The sequence below is a fragment of the Hypomesus nipponensis genome, chromosome 12 (assembly GCF_054491055.1).
Source record: "Hypomesus nipponensis isolate SF chromosome 12, ASM5449105v1, whole genome shotgun sequence".
Lineage (NCBI taxonomy): Eukaryota > Metazoa > Chordata > Actinopteri > Osmeriformes > Osmeridae > Hypomesus > Hypomesus nipponensis.
In genome coordinates, this window is record NC_140372.1 from 13,753,538 (window position 1) to 13,770,729 (window position 17,192).

At 48.5% G+C, this 17,192-nt stretch overlaps 25 non-coding genes across 25 annotated transcripts; all 25 read left to right on the plus strand.

Annotated features, from left to right (window-relative positions):
• The first annotated feature begins 705 nt into the window (after positions 1-705).
• trnaa-cgc (transfer RNA alanine (anticodon CGC)) lies at positions 706-778 on the plus strand. The gene has a single exon. It is a non-coding gene; the product is annotated as a tRNA-Ala (tRNA).
• A 295-nt stretch (positions 779-1,073) lies between these two features.
• Positions 1,074-1,146, plus strand: trnaa-ugc (transfer RNA alanine (anticodon UGC)). Its single transcript has one exon. It is a non-coding gene; the product is annotated as a tRNA-Ala (tRNA).
• Positions 1,147-1,285: 139 nt separating this feature from the next.
• trnaa-ugc (transfer RNA alanine (anticodon UGC)) lies at positions 1,286-1,358 on the plus strand. The gene has a single exon. It is a non-coding gene; the product is annotated as a tRNA-Ala (tRNA).
• Positions 1,359-1,521: 163 nt separating this feature from the next.
• trnaa-cgc (transfer RNA alanine (anticodon CGC)) lies at positions 1,522-1,594 on the plus strand. The gene has a single exon. It is a non-coding gene; the product is annotated as a tRNA-Ala (tRNA).
• A 743-nt stretch (positions 1,595-2,337) lies between these two features.
• On the plus strand, positions 2,338-2,410 carry trnaa-cgc (transfer RNA alanine (anticodon CGC)). Its single transcript has one exon. It is a non-coding gene; the product is annotated as a tRNA-Ala (tRNA).
• Positions 2,411-2,705: 295 nt separating this feature from the next.
• Positions 2,706-2,778, plus strand: trnaa-agc (transfer RNA alanine (anticodon AGC)). Its single transcript has one exon. It is a non-coding gene; the product is annotated as a tRNA-Ala (tRNA).
• Positions 2,779-3,153: 375 nt separating this feature from the next.
• Positions 3,154-3,226, plus strand: trnaa-cgc (transfer RNA alanine (anticodon CGC)). The gene has a single exon. It is a non-coding gene; the product is annotated as a tRNA-Ala (tRNA).
• A 743-nt stretch (positions 3,227-3,969) lies between these two features.
• Positions 3,970-4,042, plus strand: trnaa-cgc (transfer RNA alanine (anticodon CGC)). The gene has a single exon. It is a non-coding gene; the product is annotated as a tRNA-Ala (tRNA).
• A 295-nt stretch (positions 4,043-4,337) lies between these two features.
• On the plus strand, positions 4,338-4,410 carry trnaa-agc (transfer RNA alanine (anticodon AGC)). Its single transcript has one exon. It is a non-coding gene; the product is annotated as a tRNA-Ala (tRNA).
• Positions 4,411-4,785: 375 nt separating this feature from the next.
• On the plus strand, positions 4,786-4,858 carry trnaa-cgc (transfer RNA alanine (anticodon CGC)). Its single transcript has one exon. It is a non-coding gene; the product is annotated as a tRNA-Ala (tRNA).
• A 295-nt stretch (positions 4,859-5,153) lies between these two features.
• Positions 5,154-5,226, plus strand: trnaa-agc (transfer RNA alanine (anticodon AGC)). Its single transcript has one exon. It is a non-coding gene; the product is annotated as a tRNA-Ala (tRNA).
• Positions 5,227-5,365: 139 nt separating this feature from the next.
• Positions 5,366-5,438, plus strand: trnaa-ugc (transfer RNA alanine (anticodon UGC)). The gene has a single exon. It is a non-coding gene; the product is annotated as a tRNA-Ala (tRNA).
• A 163-nt stretch (positions 5,439-5,601) lies between these two features.
• Positions 5,602-5,674, plus strand: trnaa-cgc (transfer RNA alanine (anticodon CGC)). The gene has a single exon. It is a non-coding gene; the product is annotated as a tRNA-Ala (tRNA).
• Positions 5,675-6,417: 743 nt separating this feature from the next.
• trnaa-cgc (transfer RNA alanine (anticodon CGC)) lies at positions 6,418-6,490 on the plus strand. The gene has a single exon. It is a non-coding gene; the product is annotated as a tRNA-Ala (tRNA).
• A 743-nt stretch (positions 6,491-7,233) lies between these two features.
• Positions 7,234-7,306, plus strand: trnaa-cgc (transfer RNA alanine (anticodon CGC)). The gene has a single exon. It is a non-coding gene; the product is annotated as a tRNA-Ala (tRNA).
• A 295-nt stretch (positions 7,307-7,601) lies between these two features.
• On the plus strand, positions 7,602-7,674 carry trnaa-agc (transfer RNA alanine (anticodon AGC)). The gene has a single exon. It is a non-coding gene; the product is annotated as a tRNA-Ala (tRNA).
• A 139-nt stretch (positions 7,675-7,813) lies between these two features.
• On the plus strand, positions 7,814-7,886 carry trnaa-ugc (transfer RNA alanine (anticodon UGC)). The gene has a single exon. It is a non-coding gene; the product is annotated as a tRNA-Ala (tRNA).
• Positions 7,887-8,049: 163 nt separating this feature from the next.
• Positions 8,050-8,122, plus strand: trnaa-cgc (transfer RNA alanine (anticodon CGC)). Its single transcript has one exon. It is a non-coding gene; the product is annotated as a tRNA-Ala (tRNA).
• A 743-nt stretch (positions 8,123-8,865) lies between these two features.
• On the plus strand, positions 8,866-8,938 carry trnaa-cgc (transfer RNA alanine (anticodon CGC)). Its single transcript has one exon. It is a non-coding gene; the product is annotated as a tRNA-Ala (tRNA).
• A 295-nt stretch (positions 8,939-9,233) lies between these two features.
• trnaa-agc (transfer RNA alanine (anticodon AGC)) lies at positions 9,234-9,306 on the plus strand. The gene has a single exon. It is a non-coding gene; the product is annotated as a tRNA-Ala (tRNA).
• A 139-nt stretch (positions 9,307-9,445) lies between these two features.
• On the plus strand, positions 9,446-9,518 carry trnaa-ugc (transfer RNA alanine (anticodon UGC)). The gene has a single exon. It is a non-coding gene; the product is annotated as a tRNA-Ala (tRNA).
• A 163-nt stretch (positions 9,519-9,681) lies between these two features.
• Positions 9,682-9,754, plus strand: trnaa-cgc (transfer RNA alanine (anticodon CGC)). The gene has a single exon. It is a non-coding gene; the product is annotated as a tRNA-Ala (tRNA).
• A 743-nt stretch (positions 9,755-10,497) lies between these two features.
• Positions 10,498-10,570, plus strand: trnaa-cgc (transfer RNA alanine (anticodon CGC)). The gene has a single exon. It is a non-coding gene; the product is annotated as a tRNA-Ala (tRNA).
• A 1,111-nt stretch (positions 10,571-11,681) lies between these two features.
• Positions 11,682-11,754, plus strand: trnaa-agc (transfer RNA alanine (anticodon AGC)). Its single transcript has one exon. It is a non-coding gene; the product is annotated as a tRNA-Ala (tRNA).
• Positions 11,755-11,893: 139 nt separating this feature from the next.
• trnaa-ugc (transfer RNA alanine (anticodon UGC)) lies at positions 11,894-11,966 on the plus strand. Its single transcript has one exon. It is a non-coding gene; the product is annotated as a tRNA-Ala (tRNA).
• Positions 11,967-17,192: the final 5,226 nt, after the last annotated feature.

Consider the following 17,192-nt stretch of genomic DNA (forward strand, 5'->3'; position numbering starts at 1 on the left):
AACAAACTTTGCACGTGTTTCGGAAAAGCAGCTCCAAAGCATGGGACGATTCAACTCTCCCAGGTAGGAGCAATGGAAGTGCGAGTTGGCTCAAATGCCGCAGCGCTTCCTTTGCCTGTCTTATGCAGCGGAATCGGTACCCGCATTCCCTGTGAGATTCCAACTGATGTCAAGTAAGCAGTCGAACCAGATTGTAGATTGTGACTCAAGACCGAGGAGTTTTGAACTCTGCCAAGGATAGTTGTCACATGTAAGGTGGGGGATTAGCTCAAATGGTAGAGCGCTAGCTTAGCATGCGAGAGGTAGCGGGATCGATGCCCGCATCCTCCATAGGTGATTCTGTTTAGCTGGCAAGATTTAGCTTCTTTCCACAGAAACATTTACAAGAATCGCATGAAGGATGACTACTTCACAGACACGGTTGTCCTAATGCTGACGATCACAAGTTTCCCGACGAGAAACTCAACATGGGGGTTTAGCTCAAATGGGAGAGCGCTCGCTTTGCATGCGAGAGGTAGCGGGATCGATGCCCGCATCCTCCATAGGTGATGCTGTTTAACTGGCAAGATTTAGCTTCTTTCCACAGAAACATGAACAAGAATCGCATTGGCATGAAGGACGACGACTTCCGAGACACGGTTGGTTTGAGACAATTTGTGTCCTCGTGCTGACCCTCACCAGTTCCCCGACAAGCAGCTTAGCATGGGGGAATTAGCTCAAGTGGTAGAGCGCTTGCTTCGCATGCGAGAGGCAGCGGGATCGATGCCCGCATTCTCCAACAGATTTTTTTCATTGAAAAATGGAGCTCCGTTCCACAACAAACTTTGCACGTGTTTCGGAAAAGCAGCTCCAAAGCATGGGACGATTCAACTCTCCCAGGTAGGAGCAATGGAAGTGCGAGTTGGCTCAAATGCCGCAGCGCTTCCTTTGCCTGTCTTATGCAGCGGAATCGGTACCCGCATTCCCTGTGAGATTCCAACTGATGTCAAGTAAGCAGTCGAACCAGATTGTAGATTGTGACTCAAGACCGAGGAGTTTTGAACTCTGCCAAGGATAGTTGTCACATGTAAGGTGGGGGATTAGCTCAAATGGTAGAGCGCTCGCTTTGCATGCGAGAGGTAGCGGGATCGATGCCCGCATCCTCCATAGGTGATTCTGTTTAGCTGGCAAGATTTAGCTTCTTTCCACAGAAACATTTACAAGAATCGCATGAAGGATGACTACTTCACAGACACGGTTGTCCTAATGCTGACGATCACAAGTTTCCCGACGAGAAACTCAACATGGGGGATTAGCTCAAATGGTAGAGCGCTCGCTTTGCATGCGAGAGGTAGCGGGATCGATGCCCGCATCCTCCATAGGTGATGCTGTTTAACTGGCAAGATTTAGCTTCTTTCCACAGAAACATGAACAAGAATCGCATTGGCATGAAGGACGACGACTTCCGAGACACGGTTGGTTTAAGACAATTTGTGTCCTCGTGCTGACCCTCACCAGTTCCCCGACAAGCAGCTTAACATGGGGGAATTAGCTCAAGTGGTAGAGCGCTTGCTTCGCATGCGAGAGGCAGCGGGATCGATGCCCGCATTCTCCAACAGATTTTTTTCATTGAAAAATGGAGCTCCGTTCCACAACAAACTTTGCACGTGTTTCGGAAAAGCAGCTCCAAAGCATGGGACGATTCAACTCTCCCAGGTAGGAGCAATGGAAGTGCGAGTTGGCTCAAATGCCGCAGCGCTTCCTTTGCCTGTCTTATGCAGCGGAATCGGTACCCGCATTCCCTGTGAGATTCCAACTGATGTCAAGTAAGCAGTCGAACCAGATTGTAGATTGTGACTCAAGACCGAGGAGTTTTGAACTCTGCCAAGGATAGTTGTCACATGTAAGGTGGGGGATTAGCTCAAATGGTAGAGCGCTAGCTTAGCATGCGAGAGGTAGCGGGATCGATGCCCGCATCCTCCATAGGTGATTCTGTTTAGCTGGCAAGATTTAGCTTCTTTCCACAGAAACATTTACAAGAATCGCATGAAGGATGACTACTTCACAGACACGGTTGTCCTAATGCTGACGATCACAAGTTTCCCGACGAGAAACTCAACATGGGGGTTTAGCTCAAATGGGAGAGCGCTCGCTTTGCATGCGAGAGGTAGCGGGATCGATGCCCGCATCCTCCATAGGTGATGCTGTTTAACTGGCAAGATTTAGCTTCTTTCCACAGAAACATGAACAAGAATCGCATTGGCATGAAGGACGACGACTTCCGAGACACGGTTGGTTTGAGACAATTTGTGTCCTCGTGCTGACCCTCACCAGTTCCCCGACAAGCAGCTTAGCATGGGGGAATTAGCTCAAGTGGTAGAGCGCTTGCTTCGCATGCGAGAGGCAGCGGGATCGATGCCCGCATTCTCCAACAGATTTTTTTCATTGAAAAATGGAGCTCCGTTCCACAACAAACTTTGCACGTGTTTCGGAAAAGCAGCTCCAAAGCATGGGACGATTCAACTCTCCCAGGTAGGAGCAATGGAAGTGCGAGTTGGCTCAAATGCCGCAGCGCTTCCTTTGCCTGTCTTATGCAGCGGAATCGGTACCCGCATTCCCTGTGAGATTCCAACTGATGTCAAGTAAGCAGTCGAACCAGATTGTAGATTGTGACTCAAGACCGAGGAGTTTTGAACTCTGCCAAGGATAGTTGTCACATGTAAGGTGGGGGATTAGCTCAAATGGTAGAGCGCTCGCTTAGCATGCGAGAGGTAGCGGGATCGATGCCCGCATCCTCCATAGGTGATTCTGTTTAGCTGGCAAGATTTAGCTTCTTTCCACAGAAACATTTACAAGAATCGCATGAAGGATGACTACTTCACAGACACGGTTGTCCTAATGCTGACGATCACAAGTTTCCCGACGAGAACGTCAACATGGGGGCTTAGCTCAAATGGTAGAGCGCTCGCTTTGCATGCGAGAGGTAGCGGGATCGATGCCCGCATCCTCCATAGGTGATGCTGTTTAGCTGGCAAGATTTAGCTTCTTTCCACAGAAACATTAACAAGAATCGCATTGGCATGAAGGACGACGACTTCCGAGACACGGTTGGTTTGAGACAATTTGTGTCCTCGTGCTGACCCTCACCAGTTCCCCGACAAGCAGCTTAACATGGGGGAATTAGCTCAAGTGGTAGAGCGCTTGCTTCGCATGCGAGAGGCAGCGGGATCGATGCCCGCATTCTCCAACAGATTTTTTTCATTGAAAAATGGAGCTCCGTTCCACAACAAACTTTGCACGTGTTTCGGAAAAGCAGCTCCAAAGCATGGGACGATTCAACTCTCCCAGGTAGGAGCAATGGAAGTGCGAGTTGGCTCAAATGCCGCAGCGCTTCCTTTGCCTGTCTTATGCAGCGGAATCGGTACCCGCATTCCCTGTGAGATTCCAACTGATGTCAAGTAAGCAGTCGAACCAGATTGTAGATTGTGACTCAAGACCGAGGAGTTTTGAACTCTGCCAAGGATAGTTGTCACATGTAAGGTGGGGGATTAGCTCTAATGGTAGAGCGCTCGCTTAGCATGCGAGAGGTAGAGGGATCGATGCCCGCATCCTCCATAGGTGATTCTGTTTAGCTGGCAAGATTTAGCTTCTTTCCACAGAAACATTTACAAGAATCGCATGAAGGATGACTACTTCACAGACACGGTTGTCCTAATGCTGACGATCACAAGTTTCCCGACGAGAACGTCAACATGGGGGCTTAGCTCAAATGGTAGAGCGCTCGCTTTGCATGCGAGAGGTAGCGGGATCGATGCCCGCATCCTCCATAGGTGATGCTGTTTAGCTGGCAAGATTTAGCTTCTTTCCACAGAAACATTAACAAGAATCGCATTGGCATGAAGGACGACGACTTCCGAGACACGGTTGGTTTCAGACAATTTGTGTCCTCGTGCTGACCCTCACCAGTTCCCCGACAAGCAGCTTAACATGGGGGAATTAGCTCAAGTGGTAGAGCGCTTGCTTCGCATGCGAGAGGCAGCGGGATCGATGCCCGCATTCTCCAACAGATTTTTTTCATTGAAAAATGGAGCTCCGTTCCACAACAAACTTTGCACGTGTTTCGGAAAAGCAGCTCCAAAGCATGGGACGATTCAACTCTCCCAGGTAGGAGCAATGGAAGTGCGAGTTGGCTCAAATGCCGCAGCGCTTCCTTTGCCTGTCTTATGCAGCGGAATCGGTACCCGCATTCCCTGTGAGATTCCAACTGATGTCAAGTAAGCAGTCGAACCAGATTGTAGATTGTGACTCAAGACCGAGGAGTTTTGAACTCTGCCAAGGATAGTTGTCACATGTAAGGTGGGGGATTAGCTCAAATGGTAGAGCGCTCGCTTAGCATGCGAGAGGTAGCGGGATCGATGCCCGCATCCTCCATAGGTGATTCTGTTTAGCTGGCAAGATTTAGCTTCTTTCCACAGAAACATTTACAAGAATCGCATGAAGGATGACTACTTCACAGACACGGTTGTCCTAATGCTGACGATCACAAGTTTCCCGACGAGAACGTCAACATGGGGGCTTAGCTCAAATGGTAGAGCGCTCGCTTTGCATGCGAGAGGTAGCGGGATCGATGCCCGCATCCTCCATAGGTGATGCTGTTTAGCTGGCAAGATTTAGCTTCTTTCCACAGAAACATTAACAAGAATCGCATTGGCATGAAGGACGACGACTTCCGAGACACGGTTGGTTTGAGACAATTTGTGTCCTCGTGCTGACCCTCACCAGTTCCCCGACAAGCAGCTTAACATGGGGGAATTAGCTCAAGTGGTAGAGCGCTTGCTTCGCATGCGAGAGGCAGCGGGATCGATGCCCGCATTCTCCAACAGATTTTTTTCATTGAAAAATGGAGCTCCGTTCCACAACAAACTTTGCACGTGTTTCGGAAAAGCAGCTCCAAAGCATGGGACGATTCAACTCTCCCAGGTAGGAGCAATGGAAGTGCGAGTTGGCTCAAATGCCGCAGCGCTTCCTTTGCCTGTCTTATGCAGCGGAATCGGTACCCGCATTCCCTGTGAGATTCCAACTGATGTCAAGTAAGCAGTCGAACCAGATTGTAGATTGTGACTCAAGACCGAGGAGTTTTGAACTCTGCCAAGGATAGTTGTCACATGTAAGGTGGGGGATTAGCTCAAATGGTAGAGCGCTCGCTTAGCATGCGAGAGGTAGCGGGATCGATGCCCGCATCCTCCATAGGTGATTCTGTTTAGCTGGCAAGATTTAGCTTCTTTCCACAGAAACATTTACAAGAATCGCATGAAGGATGACTACTTCACAGACACGGTTGTCCTAATGCTGACGATCACAAGTTTCCCGACGAGAAACTCAACATGGGGGATTAGCTCAAATGGGAGAGCGCTCGCTTTGCATGCGAGAGGTAGCGGGATCGATGCCCGCATCCTCCATAGGTGATGCTGTTTAGCTGGCAAGATTTAGCTTCTTTCCACAGAAACATTAACAAGAATCGCATTGGCATGAAGGACGACGACTTCCGAGACACGGTTGATTTCAGACAATTTGTGTCCTCATGCTGACCCTCACCAGTTCCCCGACAAGCAGCTTAACATGGGGGAATTAGCTCAAGTGGTAGAGCGCTTGCTTCGCATGCGAGAGGCAGCGGGATCGATGCCCGCATTCTCCAACAGATTTTTTTCATTGAAAAATGGAGCTCCGTTCCACAACAAACTTTGCACGTGTTTCGGAAAAGCAGCTCCAAAGCATGGGACGATTCAACTCTCCCAGGTAGGAGCAATGGAAGTGCGAGTTGGCTCAAATGCCGCAGCGCTTCCTTTGCCTGTCTTATGCAGCGGAATCGGTACCCGCATTCCCTGTGAGATTCCAACTGATGTCAAGTAAGCAGTCGAACCAGATTGTAGATTGTGACTCAAGACCGAGGAGTTTTGAACTCTGCCAAGGATAGTTGTCACATGTAAGGTGGGGGATTAGCTCTAATGGTAGAGCGCTCGCTTAGCATGCGAGAGGTAGAGGGATCGATGCCCGCATCCTCCATAGGTGATTCTGTTTAGCTGGCAAGATTTAGCTTCTTTCCACAGAAACATTTACAAGAATCGCATGAAGGATGACTACTTCACAGACACGGTTGTCCTAATGCTGACGATCACAAGTTTCCCGACGAGAACGTCAACATGGGGGCTTAGCTCAAATGGTAGAGCGCTCGCTTTGCATGCGAGAGGTAGCGGGATCGATGCCCGCATCCTCCATAGGTGATGCTGTTTAGCTGGCAAGATTTAGCTTCTTTCCACAGAAACATTAACAAGAATCGCATTGGCATGAAGGACGACGACTTCCGAGACACGGTTGGTTTGAGACAATTTGTGTCCTCGTGCTGACCCTCACCAGTTCCCCGACAAGCAGCTTAACATGGGGGAATTAGCTCAAGTGGTAGAGCGCTTGCTTCGCATGCGAGAGGCAGCGGGATCGATGCCCGCATTCTCCAACAGATTTTTTTCATTGAAAAATGGAGCTCCGTTCCACAACAAACTTTGCACGTGTTTCGGAAAAGCAGCTCCAAAGCATGGGACGATTCAACTCTCCCAGGTAGGAGCAATGGAAGTGCGAGTTGGCTCAAATGCCGCAGCGCTTCCTTTGCCTGTCTTATGCAGCGGAATCGGTACCCGCATTCCCTGTGAGATTCCAACTGATGTCAAGTAAGCAGTCGAACCAGATTGTAGATTGTGACTCAAGACCGAGGAGTTTTGAACTCTGCCAAGGATAGTTGTCACATGTAAGGTGGGGGATTAGCTCAAATGGTAGAGCGCTCGCTTAGCATGCGAGAGGTAGAGGGATCGATGCCCGCATCCTCCATAGGTGATTCTGTTTAGCTGGCAAGATTTAGCTTCTTTCCACAGACACATTTACAAGAATCGCATGAAGGATGACTACTTCACAGACACGGTTGTCCTAATGCTGACGATCACAAGTTTCCCGACGAGAACCTCAACATGGGGGCTTAGCTCAAATGGTAGAGCGCTCGCTTTGCATGCGAGAGGTAGCGGGATCGATGCCCGCATCCTCCATAGGTGATGCTGTTTAGCTGGCAAGATTTAGCTTCTTTCCACAGAAACATTAACAAGAATCGCATTGGCATGAAGGACGACGACTTCCGAGACACGGTTGGTTTGAGACAATTTGTGTCCTCGTGCTGACCCTCACCAGTTCCCCGACAAGCAGCTTAACATGGGGGAATTAGCTCAAGTGGTAGAGCGCTTGCTTCGCATGCGAGAGGCAGCGGGATCGATGCCCGCATTCTCCAACAGATTTTTTTCATTGAAAAATGGAGCTCCGTTCCACAACAAACTTTGCACGTGTTTCGGAAAAGCAGCTCCAAAGCATGGGACGATTCAACTCTCCCAGGTAGGAGCAATGGAAGTGCGAGTTGGCTCAAATGCCGCAGCGCTTCCTTTGCCTGTCTTATGCAGCGGAATCGGTACCCGCATTCCCTGTGAGATTCCAACTGATGTCAAGTAAGCAGTCGAACCAGATTGTAGATTGTGACTCAAGACCGAGGAGTTTTGAACTCTGCCAAGGATAGTTGTCACATGTAAGGTGGGGGATTAGCTCAAATGGTAGAGCGCTCGCTTAGCATGCGAGAGGTAGCGGGATCGATGCCCGCATCCTCCATAGGTGATTCTGTTTAGCTGGCAAGATTTAGCTTCTTTCCACAGAAACATTTACAAGAATCGCATGAAGGATGACTACTTCACAGACACGGTTGTCCTAATGCTGACGATCACAAGGTTCCCGACGAGAAACTCAACATGGGGGATTAGCTCAAATGGGAGAGCGCTCGCTTTGCATGCGAGAGGTAGCGGGATCGATGCCCGCATCCTCCATAGGTGATGCTGTTTAGCTGGCAAGATTTAGCTTCTTTCCACAGAAACATTAACAAGAATCGCATTGGCATGAAGGACGACGACTTCCGAGACACGGTTGATTTCAGACAATTTGTGTCCTCATGCTGACCCTCACCAGTTCCCCGACAAGCAGCTTAACATGGGGGAATTAGCTCAAGTGGTAGAGCGCTTGCTTCGCATGCGAGAGGCAGCGGGATCGATGCCCGCATTCTCCAACAGATTTTTTTCATTGAAAAATGGAGCTCCGTTCCACAACAAACTTTGCACGTGTTTCGGAAAAGCAGCTCCAAAGCATGGGACGATTCAACTCTCCCAGGTAGGAGCAATGGAAGTGCGAGTTGGCTCAAATGCCGCAGCGCTTCCTTTGCCTGTCTTATGCAGCGGAATCGGTACCCGCATTCCCTGTGAGATTCCAACTGATGTCAAGTAAGCAGTCGAACCAGATTGTAGATTGTGACTCAAGACCGAGGAGTTTTGAACTCTGCCAAGGATAGTTGTCACATGTAAGGTGGGGGATTAGCTCAAATGGTAGAGCGCTCGCTTAGCATGCGAGAGGTAGAGGGATCGATGCCCGCATCCTCCATAGGTGATTCTGTTTAGCTGGCAAGATTTAGCTTCTTTCCACAGAAACATTTACAAGAATCGCATGAAGGATGACTACTTCACAGACACGGTTGTCCTAATGCTGACGATCACAAGTTTCCCGACGAGAACGTCAACATGGGGGCTTAGCTCAAATGGTAGCGCGCTCGCTTTGCATGCGAGAGGTAGCGGGATCGATGCCCGCATCCTCCATAGGTGATGCTGTTTAGCTGGCAAGATTTAGCTTCTTTCCACAGAAACATTAACAAGAATCGCATTGGCATGAAGGACGACGACTTCCGAGACACGGTTGGTTTGAGACAATTTGTGTCCTCGTGCTGACCCTCACCAGTTCCCCGACAAGCAGCTTAACATGGGGGAATTAGCTCAAGTGGTAGAGCGCTTGCTTCGCATGCGAGAGGCAGCGGGATCGATGCCCGCATTCTCCAACAGATTTTTTTCATTGAAAAATGGAGCTCCGTTCCACAACAAACTTTGCACGTGTTTCGGAAAAGCAGCTCCAAAGCATGGGACGATTCAACTCTCCCAGGTAGGAGCAATGGAAGTGCGAGTTGGCTCAAATGCCGCAGCACTTCCTTTGCCTGTCTTATGCAGCGGAATCGGTACCCGCATTCCCTGTGAGATTCCAACTGATGTCAAGTAAGCAGTCGAACCAGATTGTAGATTGTGACTCAAGACCGAGGAGTTTTGAACTCTGCCAAGGATAGTTGTCACATGTAAGGTGGGGGATTAGCTCAAATGGTAGAGCGCTCGCTTAGCATGCGAGAGGTAGCGGGATCGATGCCCGCATCCTCCATAGGTGATTCTGTTTAGCTGGCAAGATTTAGCTTCTTTCCACAGAAACATTTACAAGAATCGCATGAAGGATGACTACTTCACAGACACGGTTGTCCTAATGCTGACGATCACAAGGTTCCCGACGAGAAACTCAACATGGGGGATTAGCTCAAATGGGAGAGCGCTCGCTTTGCATGCGAGAGGTAGCGGGATCGATGCCCGCATCCTCCATAGGTGATGCTGTTTAGCTGGCAAGATTTAGCTTCTTTCCACAGAAACATTAACAAGAATCGCATTGGCATGAAGGACGACGACTTCCGAGACACGGTTGATTTCAGACAATTTGTGTCCTCATGCTGACCCTCACCAGTTCCCCGACAAGCAGCTTAACATGGGGGAATTAGCTCAAGTGGTAGAGCGCTTGCTTCGCATGCGAGAGGCAGCGGGATCGATGCCCGCATTCTCCAACAGATTTTTTTCATTGAAAAATGGAGCTCCGTTCCACAACAAACTTTGCACGTGTTTCGGAAAAGCAGCTCCAAAGCATGGGACGATTCAACTCTCCCAGGTAGGAGCAATGGAAGTGCGAGTTGGCTCAAATGCCGCAGCGCTTCCTTTGCCTGTCTTATGCAGCGGAATCGGTACCCGCATTCCCTGTGAGATTCCAACTGATGTCAAGTAAGCAGTCGAACCAGATTGTAGATTGTGACTCAAGACCGAGGAGTTTTGAACTCTGCCAAGGATAGTTGTCACATGTAAGGTGGGGGATTAGCTCAAATGGTAGAGCGCTCGCTTAGCATGCGAGAGGTAGAGGGATCGATGCCCGCATCCTCCATAGGTGATTCTGTTTAGCTGGCAAGATTTAGCTTCTTTCCACAGAAACATTTACAAGAATCGCATGAAGGATGACTACTTCACAGACACGGTTGTCCTAATGCTGACGATCACAAGTTTCCCGACGAGAACGTCAACATGGGGGCTTAGCTCAAATGGTAGAGCGCTCGCTTTGCATGCGAGAGGTAGCGGGATCGATGCCCGCATCCTCCATAGGTGATGCTGTTTAGCTGGCAAGATTTAGCTTCTTTCCACAGAAACATTAACAAGAATCGCATTGGCATGAAGGACGACGACTTCCGAGACACGGTTGGTTTGAGACAATTTGTGTCCTCGTGCTGACCCTCACCAGTTCCCCGACAAGCAGCTTAACATGGGGGAATTAGCTCAAGTGGTAGAGCGCTTGCTTCGCATGCGAGAGGCAGCGGGATCGATGCCCGCATTCTCCAACAGATTTTTTTCATTGAAAAATGGAGCTCCGTTCCACAACAAACTTTGCACGTGTTTCGGAAAAGCAGCTCCAAAGCATGGGACGATTCAACTCTCCCAGGTAGGAGCAATGGAAGTGCGAGTTGGCTCAAATGCCGCAGCGCTTCCTTTGCCTGTCTTATGCAGCGGAATCGGTACCCGCATTCCCTGTGAGATTCCAACTGATGTCAAGTAAGCAGTCGAACCAGATTGTAGATTGTGACTCAAGACCGAGGAGTTTTGAACTCTGCCAAGGATAGTTGTCACATGTAAGGTGGGGGATTAGCTCAAATGGTAGAGCGCTCGCTTAGCATGCGAGAGGTAGAGGGATCGATGCCCGCATCCTCCATAGGTGATTCTGTTTAGCTGGCAAGATTTAGCTTCCTTCCACAGAAACATTTACAAGAATCGCATGAAGGATGACTACTTCACAGACACGGTTGTCCTAATGCTGACGATCACAAGTTTCCCGACGAGAACCTCAACATGGGGGCTTAGCTCAAATGGTAGAGCGCTCGCTTTGCATGCGAGAGGTAGCGGGATCGATGCCCGCATCCTCCATAGGTGATGCTGTTTAGCTGGCAAGATTTAGCTTCTTTCCACAGAAACATTAACAAGAATCGCATTGGCATGAAGGACGACGACTTCCGAGACACGGTTGGTTTGAGACAATTTGTGTCCTCGTGCTGACCCTCACCAGTTCCCCGACAAGCAGCTTAACATGGGGGAATTAGCTCAAGTGGTAAAGAGCTTGCTTCGCATGCGAGAGGCAGCGGGATCGATGCCCGCATTCTCCAACAGATTTTTTTCATTGAAAAATGGAGCTCCGTTCCACAACAAACTTTGCACGTGTTTCGGAAAAGCAGCTCCAAAGCATGGGACGATTCAACTCTCCCAGGTAGGAGCAATGGAAGTGCGAGTTGGCTCAAATGCCGCAGCGCTTCCTTTGCCTGTCTTATGCAGCGGAATCGGTACCCGCATTCCCTGTGAGATTCCAACTGATGTCAAGTAAGCAGTCGAACCAGATTGTAGATTGTGACTCAAGACCGAGGAGTTTTGAACTCTGCCAAGGATAGTTGTCACATGTAAGGTGGGGGATTAGCTCAAATGGTAGAGCGCTCGCTTAGCATGCGAGAGGTAGCGGGATCGATGCCCGCATCCTCCATAGGTGATTCTGTTTAGCTGGCAAGATTTAGCTTCTTTCCACAGAAACATTTACAAGAATCGCATGAAGGATGACTACTTCACAGACACGGTTGTCCTAATGCTGACGATCACAAGTTTCCCGACGAGAAACTCAACATGGGGGATTAGCTCAAATGGTAGAGCGCTCGCTTTGCATGCGAGAGGTAGCGGGATCGATGCCCGCATCCTCCATAGGTAATGCTGTTTAACTGGCAAGATTTAGCTTCTTTCCACAGAAACATTAACAAGAATCGCATTGGCATGAGGGACGACGACTTCCGAGACACAGTTGGTCTCAGACAATTTGTGTCCTCATGCTGACCCTCACCAGTTTCCTGACAAGGAGCTTAACATGGGGGAATTAGCTCAAGTGATAGAGCGCTTGCTTCGCATGCGAGAGGCAGCGGGATCGATGCCCGCATTCTCCAACAGATTTTTTCATTGAAAAATGGAGCTCCGTTCCACAACAAACTTTGCGCATGTTTCGGAAAAGCAGCTCCAAAGCGTGGGACGATTCAACTCTCCCAGGTAGGAGCAATGGAAGTGCGAGTTAGCTCAAATGCAGCAGCGCTTCCTTTGCCTGTCTTATGCAGCCTGTCTTATGCAGCGAATCGGTACCCGCATTCCCTGTGAAATTCCAACAGACACGGTTGTCCTAATGCTGACGATCACAAGTTTCCCGACGTGAAAGTCAACATGGGGGATTAGCTCAAATGTTAGAGCGCTCGCTTAGCATACGATAGGTCGAGGCATCGACGCCTGCATCTTTCATAGGTGATTCTGTTTAGCTGGCAAGGTTTAACTTCTTTCTAATTGAATGAATCCGTTACTCGTTCCTTGTTCAAACAAGTAACGCGTCTTTTAGTCGCGATGTCTAATATGGGGAGAACTCCCACTCTCGGGAAACTTCTGCGTCCTGAACTGGTTGCAGTTCCACTCTAAATCCATTTGAGGGCGCTAACGGTCGAGTGCAGAGTGAATGGAGGTCTATGGAGCTATACCCCTCAAAATCCACTTTTCTCAGGATATAATTTTTTGTCTTGTAATTTGAATTCAGAATTCGAAACGGGAGGCAAAAAAATACACACCGCTGGGTTTTAGTTTTTAAAAGTCGCCTTTCTGTCTAAAAAGCCTTTGAAAATATAATTGACGTCATCGTACCCATCGTACGACCACAGCTATTGCTTGACGGCAAGCTCTGGTTACTTCCACTATACTCTCGAGGCATCGATAAGACAGCTGACAGGTTAGGCTATCCCTGTCAATACACATGCTAGAAAGAGTTTTGGCTTGCTAATGCTGTTGCTAACGTTGCTAATGGTCTGACAATAAAGCTGCAGGTAGGCAGGAACAGACTGGCAGAGACAGGGGGTCTCAGGTAAATTTGTTGAGTCTCTTGTTTGGCAACATGACGGGTTCTCTTCTGTAGACTTGTAAAATAGGGACATAATTGAACAATGCCATGGATACCCCCAATCTCTACTTAAACTGGTGACTGAACCAAGATTAGTTTGAGGCAATGGTATGGCAAGGATGGCAAACACCTTATGTCTTTTCTAGGAGACAGACTGTGAGTCAGTGAGGGTGGTGAAAGGGAAAGAGCCAGGGAGAGACTTCAGATGACAGTGTCACAGCCATAGCAGGACCGGGGGTCAACCTTTTTGCCAGCAGCACCAGTGTAGGAGACAGTGGAACAGCACTAGCTAGTCACCTCAGTGGTGGCACAGACCCATATCAGCCACACCCACAATTTACAGAACTGCAGACTCTTGCCAACAAAGTGTTGACACTTCAAGATAAATGGTTTCTAATTTTCCCCGACTTTATGATGGTTCAATTGAGATTATTTTAGATGAGACTGCACCATGCCCATTGTAATTACATAAACTGCACCCATACAGTGTACAGTACATACTGGCCTTTCTTGGTATTGCTGGTTGTAAATACTGTACACCTGCATTCATACTTGAATAATAAGAAACACTACTTATAACTACCTTTGAACAAGTGCACTCCAGTGGATCTCATCCTACCTGTCGGGAAGATCATACCAGGTCTCCTGGAGAGGCAAACTGTCAGACCCTCGCCAGCTCTCTACTGGTGTCCCACAGGGCTCCGTCCTAGGACCCCTCCTCTTCTCTCTGTATACCACCTCACTTGGACCAATAATCACCTCCCATGGCTTCTCCTACCATTGCTACGCTGACGACACGCAGCTGTACCTGTCGTTCCCCCCGACCGATCCGGGGATCTCAGCTAGGATTGAGGCTTGCCTTGCAGACATCTCTGCCTGGATGACCGACCACCACCTCCAGCTGAAACTCGCCAAAACAGAACTTCTCATCATCCCGGCCAAACCCTCCATCTCCCAGGACCTCTCAATCACCCTAGGATCTGCGACCCTGACCCCCTCATCCTCTGCCAGGAACCTTGGGGTTACCATGGAGCTCTCCCTCACGGCCCACATTGCTGCGGTCTCCCGGTCGTGTAGATTCACCCTCCACAACATCCGGAAGATCAGGAGATACCTGTCTGAGCACTTCACCCAGCTGCTGCTCCAAGCACTAGTCCTCTCCAAGTTAGACTACTGCAACTCGCTGCTCGCCGGTCTCCCAGCATGCGCAACTCGCCCTCTTCAGAGGGTTTAGAAAGCAGCGGCACGCCTGGTCTACAACCTACCCAGACGCTCCCACGTTACTCCGCTCCTCATCTCCCTCCACTGGCTACCCATCACGGCCTGCATCAGATTCAAGACCCTGGTACTGACCTTCCGAGCAGTGAACAGGACTGCACCCGACTACATCAAGTCTCTCCTGCAGGTTTACACACCCACCTACGGTCTTCACAATGTAGGCTGTGTTACAGCAATAATTTTGGTGTCCCCCTTAGTAATTGCTCTTGAGAAAATGTCATATAATTGTCCCCCCCAAAAGTTGATAACAGATTTTCGCCACTGCACTACTCTTGGCAGGATTCTAAGAGACTGTTCCCACCCATCCTTCAGTCTCTTTACCCCGTTGCCTTCTGGCAGGCGTTACCGCAGCATCCGGTCGCGCACACGCAGACTGGACAACAGTTTCTACCCAAGGGCCATCAGGCTTCTGAATGGACACTGCTATGGACATTGATTCACTGCACACTAGTCACTAATACACTGTCACTTTCAGTATTGGTTGCATCAGTAACATTGCACTACTGTACCTCACTGTACTTCGCCATCAGGCTCCTGTATGGTCATTGACATAGTCACTGATCTGCAATTTTGCACTTTTGTACTGTACTCCACCTAGGTTAAAATAGGTAATAGGGTTGCTATAGGTGTTAAGTGCATTTAGGGTTAGTATAGTGTATTATTTATTGTTGTCTGTATATTTAGGGAGTTTTAGTATTAGGTTTAGTATAGTCGATTATTTATTGCTATCTGTATATTTAGGAAGTTTCACTTATTTAAGCTCAGCATAGATGTAAATTATGTTCTGTGTACTTATATGTCATGTTATGCCAGGTGCTTGCGTTGTCTTGTCTTAAGAATTTCAGTGCCCAGTCTGACCTTGTGTTGTTCTTTGTACCTGACAAATAAAAGACTTGAACTTGACTTGAACTCTTGACACAGTTAGCACAACATGTCTGTGTTGGCTATACAATTAACACATATCTTGTTACTTTGACACAAAATGCAGTGTGTAAACACAAATTAAAAATGCTTGAATTTCTTTTACACACAAGGTCAACCAAGACCAAAACAATCGATTTTTACTGCCCAATTTACCATTGCTTTCACACTGTATGTCAAAACAGATAACATCATGTTTAAAACTTAGCTTATTGGCTAAAGTCAAAGTGAACAGCTGTTAATATTGTGAATTGAAACACATATATATCCCCTGTATTTTAATCCGTTGCTACTGAGAAACAGCTGGTTGAAGTTATGCAAATACTGTAAATTACAGCTAATTCCCAACTAGGAAACACTCAGGTATTGAGGTTGTTTCAATCGCATGGCCATACAGTAAAGAGGACCTCTTTGGGCTGATCTTGTGTGGAAAAAGAACAAATAGAGCAACACGGAGAAAGTAAGAATCCAGTAATGCTGCACGAGGGAGAAGGGAGAGAAGTGCCAGGACAAGGGAGAGGAGTAGTACAAGGGCAAGGGAGAGGATTGGGACAAGGGCAAAGGGAGAAGGAGAAGAAGACGAGTACCAGGACAAGGGATAGGAAGACAAGTACCAGGACAAGGGAGAGGAAGACAAGTACCAGGACAAGGGAGAGGATGACGAGTACCAGGACAAGGGAGAGGATGACGAGTACCAGGACAAGGAAGACGAGTACCAGGCCAAGGGAGAGGAAGACGAGTACCAGGACAAGGGAGAGGAAGAAGAGTACCAGGACAAGAGAGAGGAAGAAGAGTACCAGGACAAGGGAGAGGAAGAAGAGTACCAGGACAAGGGAGAGGAAGACAAGTACCAGGACAAGGGAGAGGATGACGAGTACCAGGACAAGGAAGACGAGTACCAGGCCAAGGGAGAGGAAGAAGAGTACCAGGACAAGGGAGAGGAAGACAAGTACCAGGACAAGGGAGAGGAAGACAAGTACCAGGACAAGGGAGAGGATGACGAGTACCAGGACAAGGGAGAGGATGACGAGTACCAGGACAAGGAAGACGAGTACCAGGCCAAGGGAGAGGAAGACGAGTACCAGGACAAGGGAGAGGAAGAAGAGTACCAGGACAAGAGAGAGGAAGAAGAGTACCAGGACAAGGGAGAGGAAGAAGAGTACCAGGACAAGGGAGAGGAAGACAAGTACCAGGCCAAGGGAGAGGAAGACGAGTACCAGGACAAGGGAGAGAAAGACAAGTACCAGGACAAGAGAGAGGAAGAAGAGTACCAGGACAAGGGAGAGAAAGACAAGTACCAGGACAAGAGAGAGGAAGAAGAGTACCAGGACAAGGGAGAGAAAGACAAGTACCAGGACAAGAGAGAGGAAGAAGAGTACCAGGACAAGAGAGAGGAAGAAGAGTACCAGGACAAGAGAGAGGAGTGGGGCAAGGGAGAGGAGTTAGAATGTATGGTGGCGCTCAGAGAAGGCCCAGAGCTAGGGTAATACTGTAAATGGCAGCTATATTGCATATTTCTTGCAGTTATGTCCTGTTGCAAATGAAACCTTTTACTACAGCAATTATGTTTCGGCCTTCTTTTTTTCAATACAGTAACCGTACATTCTATAAAGCTACTCTGATATGGGTCATTCATTTTTTGTTCTGAATTTCTGCAGTAAAATAAACAAAATGCATGCATTTACTAAACCTAACAAAACAAAGATGTAGAGAAGCTTCAAAAGAAACTGCATTGCAAATACAATCTATATACTGTGAGACCTGACACAAAAAATAATGCAGTTTCTGTAAGTCCATCTTATGTT